The sequence below is a fragment of the Nicotiana sylvestris genome, chromosome 4 (genome assembly GCF_000393655.2).
Source record: "Nicotiana sylvestris chromosome 4, ASM39365v2, whole genome shotgun sequence".
NCBI lineage: Eukaryota > Viridiplantae > Streptophyta > Magnoliopsida > Solanales > Solanaceae > Nicotiana > Nicotiana sylvestris.
The window spans coordinates 151,046,340-151,057,619 of NC_091060.1; positions in this window are offsets into that span (position 1 = coordinate 151,046,340).

The following is an 11,280-nucleotide window of genomic DNA, read 5'->3' on the forward strand; positions in this document are numbered from 1 at the left end:
TGTTTGCTTGATTTCAGTTATAACTGTTCCTGTCAACAACAAAAAATATATGAATGATCTCTACACTATGGTTTTTGATCCGGGAGGGATGATATTCAGTTTGTTGCCTCGCTACTTAAGCACGCTCTTCAGAATATCAAAGGATCAGGGTGGGAGGGTGTTTGATCTTGCTGCAATTTTAATACATGACACCTGCTTCCCTGTATTGGATAGTAGAAATGAACAGTATACATAATTTTTAAAAAGATTGGCATTACAGTATAAGGGTCCATCTAGTTTAAGGTGCCCTGTTTTGACAAGATTACAGTATGTTTGGGCACTCAATTTCGTAGATTACCAACAAGGCGCTGAACTTGAGTTCTTTAATGAGTTGATTACCTTATTGAATTACAAAGGTGTTGCTGCATTGGGACTTGATCGTGTTTGTTCTAGTCATTTATATGACACCTTTTCAAATTGGAACTTCAAGAAGGACTGTGATTGTTTTTCGAAATGGTTTGCCAGGAACCTTACATCGGGTGAAGCTACTTGTACTTGTCCATTGCTATTTGCTTACTTCCTTAACTATGCTTGTATCTATTTGATAAATGTCGGAAAGGCTATAAGGAAGGCAAATAACAGGCTGAATCTCAAAAAGAAGAAATGTTTACATTGTTTGGTTGTCGACGCTAGAAATGAGAATTACAGACTTGTAGACGATGCACTTACTGATAACTGTGCTAAACTGGAAACTGACTTGTGAAATGAGGTTACTCAATAGTATTGTGGAAAAAAATATAGTCTCACGGACATGGCTATTCACTGATTTTGCTCACAATGGCTCACATGTAGATACTCTAAAGCTCTTTCGTGAGATAAGGATGAGTAATCTTGGTATTAAATATATCTCAAGCAATACCTTTTTGTACTGCAACCTTGTGTTGGACACAACTGTTGCGCTAGCTGTAATTCAATCTAGGTATGGTTGGAACGAAGGTGGAGATGGTTTGGAAAAGAGAGATGATAAAATGACTTTGATTTTTTATCCGGGAGGATGCAATCTGGTTCAGTTGCTACTGATTGCCAAACCCACGATGAGCTTCTTAGACCAAACGAAAGAACATAATTATATCCTTTGAGGTCAATCACTGCAGCAATTCCTGAGTTGTCCCTCAACAACCACCTTGAGGACAAGGTTGATTTCAAGCGGGGAAGATTGTCATGACCCAAACTAATTAGGGTCACGTGAGATGCACCTGCTTACTCTCATATATAGTACACATTCGTAACGTACAAGGGGTATTAGTTTTTGGTGAATATTCAATATCTCTTCTTCCTCTTTTCTCTCTCTAACTATGTTTCCATGGAGTCTACTTCTGATCTCTCCTTCTTCCTCTTCTCATTCCTCTTCTTTCTCCTTCTCCTTAATTCTTCTTATCAATTGAATTAGGTAGTTCAATTTAGGATTTGATGTTCGTTTGATCAATAAAACTTCCAATTTAGTTTCAAGTCGTGAGTGCATTACATATTTTTAGTATTATTCTCTTCTTCCGCAACAAATTTAGATGCAATGATTTCTTTTTTTCGCTCTGAAATTCTGATAGGTTTGTGTGAACACATCAATAAGGGGAGATGGGGAAGAAAGAGGGAAGGGGCGAGATTGAGAGAGTATCCAAAAAATAAGATAACTTTCTATCTCTCAAAAATTAGTACATTTGTCTGCCCCTTTAGTTCTGATTTTTCCTTCTTCACGAACATTCATTTTATCCTAGTAATCTTATTTTTCATTTTTAACTTGGTTTTTCTAAATTGACTATTTCTATTTGTCAACAAACGAAATATATAAGAAATTAATTCTTTAAAAAATAATTTATAGTTTTGCATCTCAAAAAATTTAAAGAGTGAACCTAAATCAAAATAAACTGATTTTAACCAAAAATTTTATGATATCTTATTAGGTTGTTTCTTTAGGCAATCAATTTTATTAAGCTACGCTTGCCCCCAATAGGAATTGTAGTACATCTAGAGCATAGACAATAAAATATAGGGGCCCAACGTTGAAATTAAAATGAATTTAGAATTTAATAACATGATAAAAAAAGGAAAACTTACACAAATATCCCAGCTAAGTCTCAACTTACCAACCTCTAACCATTAGTCATAGACTTACCAAAACTAGCTAAGTACATATAAAAATTAAAAAACTAAATAAATAAGGTTCTTTCTCTCAAAGAATCAAATGCAAAAATCTCCTTCCATATTTTTAAGCATGATTAGCAACATTAGATGCTAGACAGAAAGGAAATTTCATGGATGAAATAACAAATAAGGTGATAAAATACAAAAAAAAATAAATACAATATTCCAAAATCTAAGCAAAAAAGGAACTTTTTTAATGGGTATAGTTGAAATTCATTGAAAACATATAGATAAGTCAATATATATAATTTGAGTAAGATTGGAGGTGATTTGGACTGGTTTTGTATCAAAATTCGTAATTAAATCGAGTTCAAAAAATTCTTCTGCGACACATGTATCACGCATGTATCTCACACACAGGTATATATGGATATACATGTGATACACAATTGATACAAATATGATACATATGTGAAATACAAATGATACACAGTGTGATACACATATTATTTTTTTCATGTTCAGTTTTTTACTTTGAATCTTCAATTCAAACCACGTCAAAACCTCACCAAATCATCCCAAAACTGAGATTCAAACTCCTTAAGATGTACCCAATCTATTCTAATAACACTCACTCAAAAGAAAGCAAAACATTTGACCTTTTTTTTTTTTAATATAAATAGCTAATTGGCTAATATTAGTAATATTTTATGAATTTATCAATTTTTGTAATGAGCTACTTATAAATAGATATAGCTTACAGTTTCCTAAAAACATAAACTTTGGTCCTAACACAATGCTAGAAGTAGCCATACAGTGCGGATGGCCTAAAATCATATAAAAGGCACATAATCCAAACCCCACATTGATGTCAGGCTCAACACCACCCCAACATCCTGGACTGGACATCTAAAAAGTGGCCCAACATTCGGAGCGTGGTTATTATAAGATAGTGTCTAATATCGAGTAAGCAATAATTAAAGATGAGACTGATTCTAATATCATGTTAAGAAAATAAGCTTTCGACTTAACTCAATTCTAAAACTATAGCTCACAAAGCTATGATTGCTCAAGTTTTAAGACCATATAAAGGGACTCATATTAAATTTCAAACCGATGTAGGATCTAATATATGGAAACTCCCACCTTCAGATTTCAGTCTCTTATATTTCTCTTTACTAAAATGTGATAACATTAACAATATCGGGAGAAGTGTAAGTTACTCATAATTAATCTTATTTATTTTCATATTTTGTTTCAAATTTCTAAAGCAGAGACGGCTCATGAGAAAGGCTAATAAAGAATTTGCTTTTAAGCCTCCAAATTTTGAGCACCCAATTTTTTTTTTCCTGTGAATTTAAATTTAATAGGGCTTAGATAATATTTATTTATTTTATTTTAAAATTACACAATCTTTTAAAGAAATAAAAATAAAGAATGTTGTAATGACCCGAAAGGTCATCTCATGTTTTAAAATCCAACTCTGCACTTTTACGCTTTAAACACCTCATTTTATCTCTTCTCGATTTGTGTGTGCAGTCCGAGCATATTTCTGAAAAGCTTTTATGTTAAAAACTGATAAAAATATAATTTTTTTGCTTAGAAATCCATTTGAGTTGACTTTGGTCAACGTTTTAAGTAAACAGACTCAAATTTATATTTTGACGGTCTCGGTGGGTCCGTATCGTGATTTGGGAGTTGGACGTATGCCAGAATCAAATTCGGAAGTTCTTCGCCCGAGTTTTCGGACTTTTGTCGAAAATTGAAAGTTAAAGGCTTAATGAAATTGAAACGTTTGATCAATGTTTGACTTTTTGGACATCGGGATTGTATTTTGGTTCCGGAACCCGATATCGATCAAACACCATATTTATGACTTGTCTGTGAAATTTGGTGAGACAGAGTTGGTTTGATGTGATTTAGACGTCCGGTTGTGAACATAGAAGTTTCAAAGTTTTCTTGAAAATTTATTTGATTTGGTGTTCAATTCGTAGTTCTAAGTGTTATTTGGCGATTTGATCGCGCGAGCAAGTTCATATGACGTTTTTAGACTTGTGTGCGCTTTTGGTTTAGAGCCCCGAGGGCTCGGATGAGTTTCGAATAGGCTACAGAGTAAAAATTGGACTTATAGCATGACTAGTTCTGCAATTTCTGCAACTGGATGCGAGATCAGTGTTCGCATTTGCGAACATTCCCCATGCTGACAGGCTCGCAGTTGCGAGCAAATTCTTCGCATTTGCGAAGAGTACCTGCGCCAGCCTTAGTTTGCATTTGTGATCAAGAAGTCGCATTTGCGGGGAGCCAGTGTTCGCATTTGCGGGCAAAACTTCGCATTTGCGAAGTGGGGGCTGGGAAACCAGTGATCGCAAATGCGATCAATGGGTCGCATTTGCGGAAGGATCAGAGTTCGCATTTGCGAACTATTCGTCGCAAATGCGATGAAAGCAGGGATGTGAAGCCTTCGCATTTGCGATAGGTTCTTCGCATTTGCGGGGCTCGCATTTGCCAACCCCAGGTCGCAAATGCGACACCTACAACTGATCAATACTCAACTTAGACGAGATTTTTGGTTCATTCTTCAAATTTTCAAACTTAGAAACCCTAGAGGCGATTTTTCAAAGGGCTTTTCTTCCCCAAATCATTGGTAAGTGATTCTAAACTAGTTTCTTTCAATCTTTTACTACTTTTCTTAAGATTTCAACCTAAAATCTAAAGTTTTTATGGTGTAAATTGGGGGTCTTGGGTAGAATTGGATATTTTGAAAAATAGGGATTTAGACCTCAAATTAAGGTCGGATTCCAAAATAAATTACATAACCGGACTCGGGGGTGAATGGGTAATCGGGTTTTGGTCCGAATTTTGAGTTTTGACCAAGCAAGCCAGGGTGTTGACTTTTTCAATAATGACCTAAATTGAATTCTTTACAATCGCGGGTAGTTCCTAGGCGTAATTTGAACCGTTTGGTTGGTAAATTGCTAGATTCTATTGGTTCAGAGGCTTATTTGAAATGCAAAGCGGTTGTTGAGCTTTGTGTTTGGTTTTGGAGCGAGATAAGTGTCGTGGTTAATCTTAACTTGAGGGAATAGGACTCGTTTGTCTATTTGCTACATGTTTAGATGTTGGGTACAACGTATATGTGAGTTAACGAGTACTTATGCGTTGTTGTCGGTTTAAAGCATGCGGGTGGGACTCGATTCTTTGTAACTATTACTTTCTTTGATCATGTTATTCATGTTTAGACTAGTATTTGTTAAATTGATCATTCTTATCATGTTTATAAATCTTTGGTGATAATTGAGTATTGATTTCAAAGTTGAGGTTGGTATTGTGGAACCAAATGTTGAAGTAAGGCTTGTTCTTATTATTCTATCTCTCTATTGTTATTTGTTCGTTGCTTTATGGTAAGGGAGAGTGTAAATGCACAAAGGGTGATGCCGTGCCATATTGTGAGTGTTAATGCACGAAAGGTGATGCTGTGCTATGTTATGAGAGTTAATGCACGAAGGGTGATGCCATGCCGTTTCTATTGATTTATATGGCGAGGTTGAGAGCAAAAGCATGAAGGATGATTCCGTGCACTTTTCTTTACTGTGTTTAATTGTTTTCATTGGTTCAAGGCATATTGGCTGTTATAGTTATGTTTGCTATTGTGATTTTTTTTATCTTGTATTCCCCTCAGCATGTCCCCCTCCCGATATTACTTGTCTACATTTTATTTCCTGTTATTTGTACATATATTGTTATTTGTACATGTTTATTAGGTAGGTGTCTTTTCATAGCCCCGTCACTACTTCGTCGAGCTTAGGCTCGACACTTATGAGTACATGGGGTCAGTTGTACTCATACTACACTCTGCATTTCTTGTGCAGATTTTGGTATCGGCCCCAGCTGATCGTGAGGTTAGCAGCTGGATTTGCTTGTCAGGAGACCCAATGTAGATCTGCTGGCGTCCGCAGACCCTGTAGTCTCTTCCTAGTCTTATTATTTTAATGTTTCTTTTCTTTCAGAACAGTGTATTTTCTTTCAGACTCTGTTTGTAGTACATCATAGTAGCTCGTGAGTTGTGACTCCATATCCTAAATGTGTCAGATATTATGGGTTTTATATTATTCTGCAAATCATTTTTAGCTTCTGTTTAGCTTAATTGTTCTTGTTATTGAAATTGGCTAAAGTTGACATTAAGAATCATCTAACGTTGGCTTGCCTAGCAAGTGAATGTTAGGCGCCATCACGGTCCCGACGGTGGGAATTTCGGGTCGTGATAAGTTGGTATCAGAGCATTAGGTTGTCTAGGTCTCAAAATTTAAGAGTAGGCTTAGCAGAGTCTGGAGGATCGGTACGGAGACGTCTGTACTTATCTTCTAGAGGCGACGAAGTTTAGGAATAAATTTCACTTCTATTCTTTACTGTCGTGCGATTTTGTTCTCTCATTTATAATTGAACTCTTCTACTCTTATTCTCTCGCAGATGGCGAAAACACGTACCGCATCTTCAGCTGAGCAGCAGCCAAAACCCCAGAGGAAGCTCCAACAAGGGGCATAGGTCGAAGCCGAAGTCATGCCAGATGCCGAGGCAAGGGCAGAGCTCAGCCCAGAGCTCGAGCCAGCACCAACAACGGAGCCTCAGGTGGAGTTTGATGAGAGGTTCTAACCCAAACTGTGCTTGTTGGACTAGCTCAGGTCCTTAAGGGGTTCATCACCACCCTAGTACTTCAGGACACTTTGGTCCGTTTGCTGGGCCTTATGGAGAGTGTGGTCCAGACTGACACATTTCCCGTGGCACCAACCGTCTCTCAGGATAGAGGAGGAGCACAAACTCCTGCTACTCACACCCCGGAGTAGATGGCTTCCCAATATCAGATTCCAGCAGTGCAGCTAGTTGGAGTGGTTCCGCCAGTTGTTGTGGCACAGGCCGGTGGTGGATCATCTATGTCTTCTGAGAGCTTATTGAGGTTAGACAAGTTCACAAAGCTCTTTCCAGTTCACTACAGTGGTGCACCTTTTGAGGACCCACAGGATTATCTTGACCGTTCCCATGAGGTTCTGCGGAACATGGGGATAGTGGAGACCAATGGAGTCGATTTTGCTGTGTTTCAGATGACGGGTTCTGCCAAAAGATGGACCAGACCAGTTGGGTCACCTGCTTTTACTTGGGACCAGTTCTCTTAGATATTTCTTGAGAAGTTCCTTCCTGTCACAGTAAGAGAGGATTATCGCAGGCAGTTCGAGCGTCTCCAGCAGGGTAGTATGTCCGTTACCCAGTATGAGACCCATTTCGCAGATCTAGCCCGCCATGATATTCTTCTGCTTCCTATCGATAGAAAGGGTAAAGAGGTTTATTGAGGGGCTTGCGCATCCTATCAGGTTGTAGATGGCCAAGGAGACTGGGAGTGATATTTCTTTACAGACGACTGCCAATGTTGCCAGACGAGTCGAGATGGTTCTAGCTCAGTGGAGTGGTCAGGGGTCTGACAAGAGTCCTAGTCACTCTAGTGGATTTAGTGGTGCCTCATTTGGAGGTCGGGGTACTTTTGGTAGAGACCATCCTCCCATGCCGTTTCATTCAGCACTCCAGGAATCACATGGTGCTTTAGGTGGTCGTGGCCCTCATATGCATCATTTCGACCAGTTAGCCTACTGTCACACCTCCTTTTTTACCTACACCCCCGGAGAGGGTGTATAAAGGAAGTTTTTCCAATTAAAGGACAATCGAAACGAGATTTATTTACTTAAAAATTCAGAGTTGCCACTTGGAAGATTTATGGTGTCCCAAGTCACCGGTTCGAATCCCGAATCGAGGAAAAGATTGACTCTGTATTACAGTCTGCGAACCAGAAATCCGAGTAAGGAATTCTGTTAACTCGGGAGAAGGTGTTAGGCATTCCCGAGTTCCGTGGTTCTAGCACGGTCTGTCACACCTCCTTTTTTCTCCCCACGAGGGGTGAAGGAGTTTTCCCAATTAAAGGACAATCGAAACGGGATTTACTTATTTATTTCAGAGTCGCCACTTGGGAGATTTAGGGTGTCCCAAGTCACCAATTTTAATCCCGAATCGAGGAAAAGAATGACTCTGTATTACAGTCCGCGAACCAAAAATCCGGATAAGGAATTCTGTTAACCCGGGAGAAGGTATTAGGCATTCCCGAGTTCCGTGGTTTTAGCACGGTCGCTCAACTGTCATATTTGGCTCATTTATCTGATTTTTTAAACAATTAAGAACTTACATGCACATTTAGCTTTTAAAACCGCTTTTATCATTATTCTTCTTATTATTTTACACAAAATTGCAACGTCGTGAAAACGCATCTCGAACCACGTCACAACCAGTGTACACGTGATTTGTTGACGCATTTTGACTTTGTCGAGATCGGGATTTGGGTTACATAAATGCGCACCCGTATTTAAGAAAATAACCTTATTAAATATGCGCCAAAATACTACGCGTTATTATACTATTAGGTAGGACTGTGAAATTTACTAAATCGCCCATCCCGGAATCTAAGTATTTTATTATTTTTTTTAAAAGAAAAATAAATAAGATTGGAGGACTCTGCAAATTTTGTATTGTTTATATTTATTTATTTTTAGCGAAATCCTCCCTTATTTTATGAATACCTTTTAATGACTACATTTTTTTATTAAACTTGCCTATAAATACAAAAAAAAAAAATCAAAATTTTTTACATACTTAAAATAACATATTAAATACTAGTTTAAGATGAGTATTTAACGAAATGAAATATCACTATCAATGTAATTATAAGAAAAAATGGAATTGTCAAATAATATTTTAAAAGAAACTAACTATCCCATAACTAGATTAAATTCACATTGTTAGATGACTTGAGCTATTGAAATTAATTATTTACAACTACGGAGAATTAGAAACAATCTTCATTACTAATGCGTATTTCTAAAATTTGATTAATTTAACCTTAACTAACATTGTTTTAATTCAAATCATGTTATAATACTTGATTCACGAAAATAAAAAAAATCCTGTTTTACCTAAATTTAGCTACATGATTTCGATTATCTTAAGGTTAGCGATACTAAAACTCTTATAAATAAGGAACTTAATCAATTTTGCCAAACTGATTTAATAAAGTCATTTTTACGTTATTTTCTTCTCGCTCTAATTATTAGACAGTTTAATTAGTAATGAACATGCTTAAATATATACTACCTAATAATCCGGTTAAGGCATTGTTTAATATATCGCTACAACATATGTAGTTATGCCAAATGACAGTGATTTACAGAATAACAATACATGAAACAATCTAAATACAATTAAAAAAAAATTAAAACTAAATTAGAAATTTAACATTCCATTCTTCATTTCAGCTTACAAAATGCCAAAATTACAGTTGTGTACCTGATATTGCCAATATAAGAAGAAGAAAGTCAGCAACGTAACACAACAATAACAACAACCAGCAATAACCAGTCAACGAAATCCCAGTGACAGATTTTGAAATCAAAATAAAATCCAGGAACGCTGACAACAAACAACGGACAGAAACCTAGGGAATTTTCAGATTTTGAAAGGCTAATTAATGTTTAACCCTTAATTTCTAAACCTGTATATCAGAATATTTATCAGGTGTGCACTACTCTCTCTTCTAATTTCCAACTCTTTTTTTTTTGTATTTTTTTCTTTTCTTTTTTCTTGAAAGTTTTAATGTTTTTTGGAATTTTTCTTTCTCTCTTAAATATTCAGCTCTTTTTTTTCTCTCTCTCTCTATCTGTCCCCCTTTTTTTTCAAATCTGATCAAGCCTCTCCATTTTATCCCCATCTTTCAACATTTTTAAAACATAAAAACCCATTATATTCCCACTCAACCCCTTTTAATCCCACTATCTAATGTTTTGTCCCCCACCGTATTAAACAAATACCCCATTATATCTTGTCCCCCCATTATTAATTACTTTAATATTATCCTAATTTTAATGGAAAGAACACTCAAAATAAATAATTATTCAGAATTTTAATTCCAAAAATACCCCTCTGCCCTTACTGAAATTACCATTTTACCCCTGAACGTACTGCAAATTACCAAACTACCCCCATAAGTTATAACCACTTCACTTAATCAATTTCAACCAAAATATAGCAAATATGACCAATTTCTAACAATGTTCAACAACAAATTCAAACTAAATGATGAACAACAAAGAAACAACTAAATTATCTTGATTGAACAACATCTTTAACAACAAACAAACCTACTTTCAGATTCAACACCAACAAACATGTATATTCAGATTTCTAAATTCAATAATCATTTGAACTTAAAATTAAATCTAACAACATTACAACCAACAATTTCTACATTAAAATTAAACAAGATCATGAAGCAAGCTGAAGAAATAATCATAAATGATAAACAACAAACAAGAAAATCAAACTATACAAATTTCGGATTCAAGATCAATCAAACAAAGTATGAACATAAATGAAAAGATTCAACAACAATAACAAACAAGCTTTATTCAAACTTCGAATTAAACTTAAACAAAACAAATAAACATATTCAAATCACTAATCTTCAAATAATCAATTAATCTTTTTAAATTAAATCCAACAAAATTATAACAAAGATACATGATCCAAAAATTAAAACCAAAACATAACTTCACATTAAATCACTGAATTAAAAACGAACTTCAAAAAAAAATGAATACGAATTAAATCTATATTAACAACAAACAACGGATTCAAACGATTTAAGCTAACACTTTTCTATATTAAAACTAAATCCTCTTAAAATTAATCAAACAAACTGAAAAATAATTTAATTGAATCTTCAACTTAAATCTATCAACAATATAATTAATCAAACTAACAATTTCTACAAAAAATAAACAAGAAAAATAAAACAACTGAATAAAAATCAAGAACAAGAATCAAACATTTAATGATTTCATATCCAAAAAATATCAAACAAATTACGGATGGGAACGAAACTTAAACCAACTAACCGGATCGGAATGATGATGAACTCGAACGCAAACAAATCTGCCTGGAAACAAATATCGCACCAAAACTACCAACGCCCTAACGGATCTTGCCTTCAACGATAAACTCACCTTCCTTTTAAACTTGACGAACTCAAAACATCACACAACGACCTCGACGGATTAAACTTGATGGAGCAGC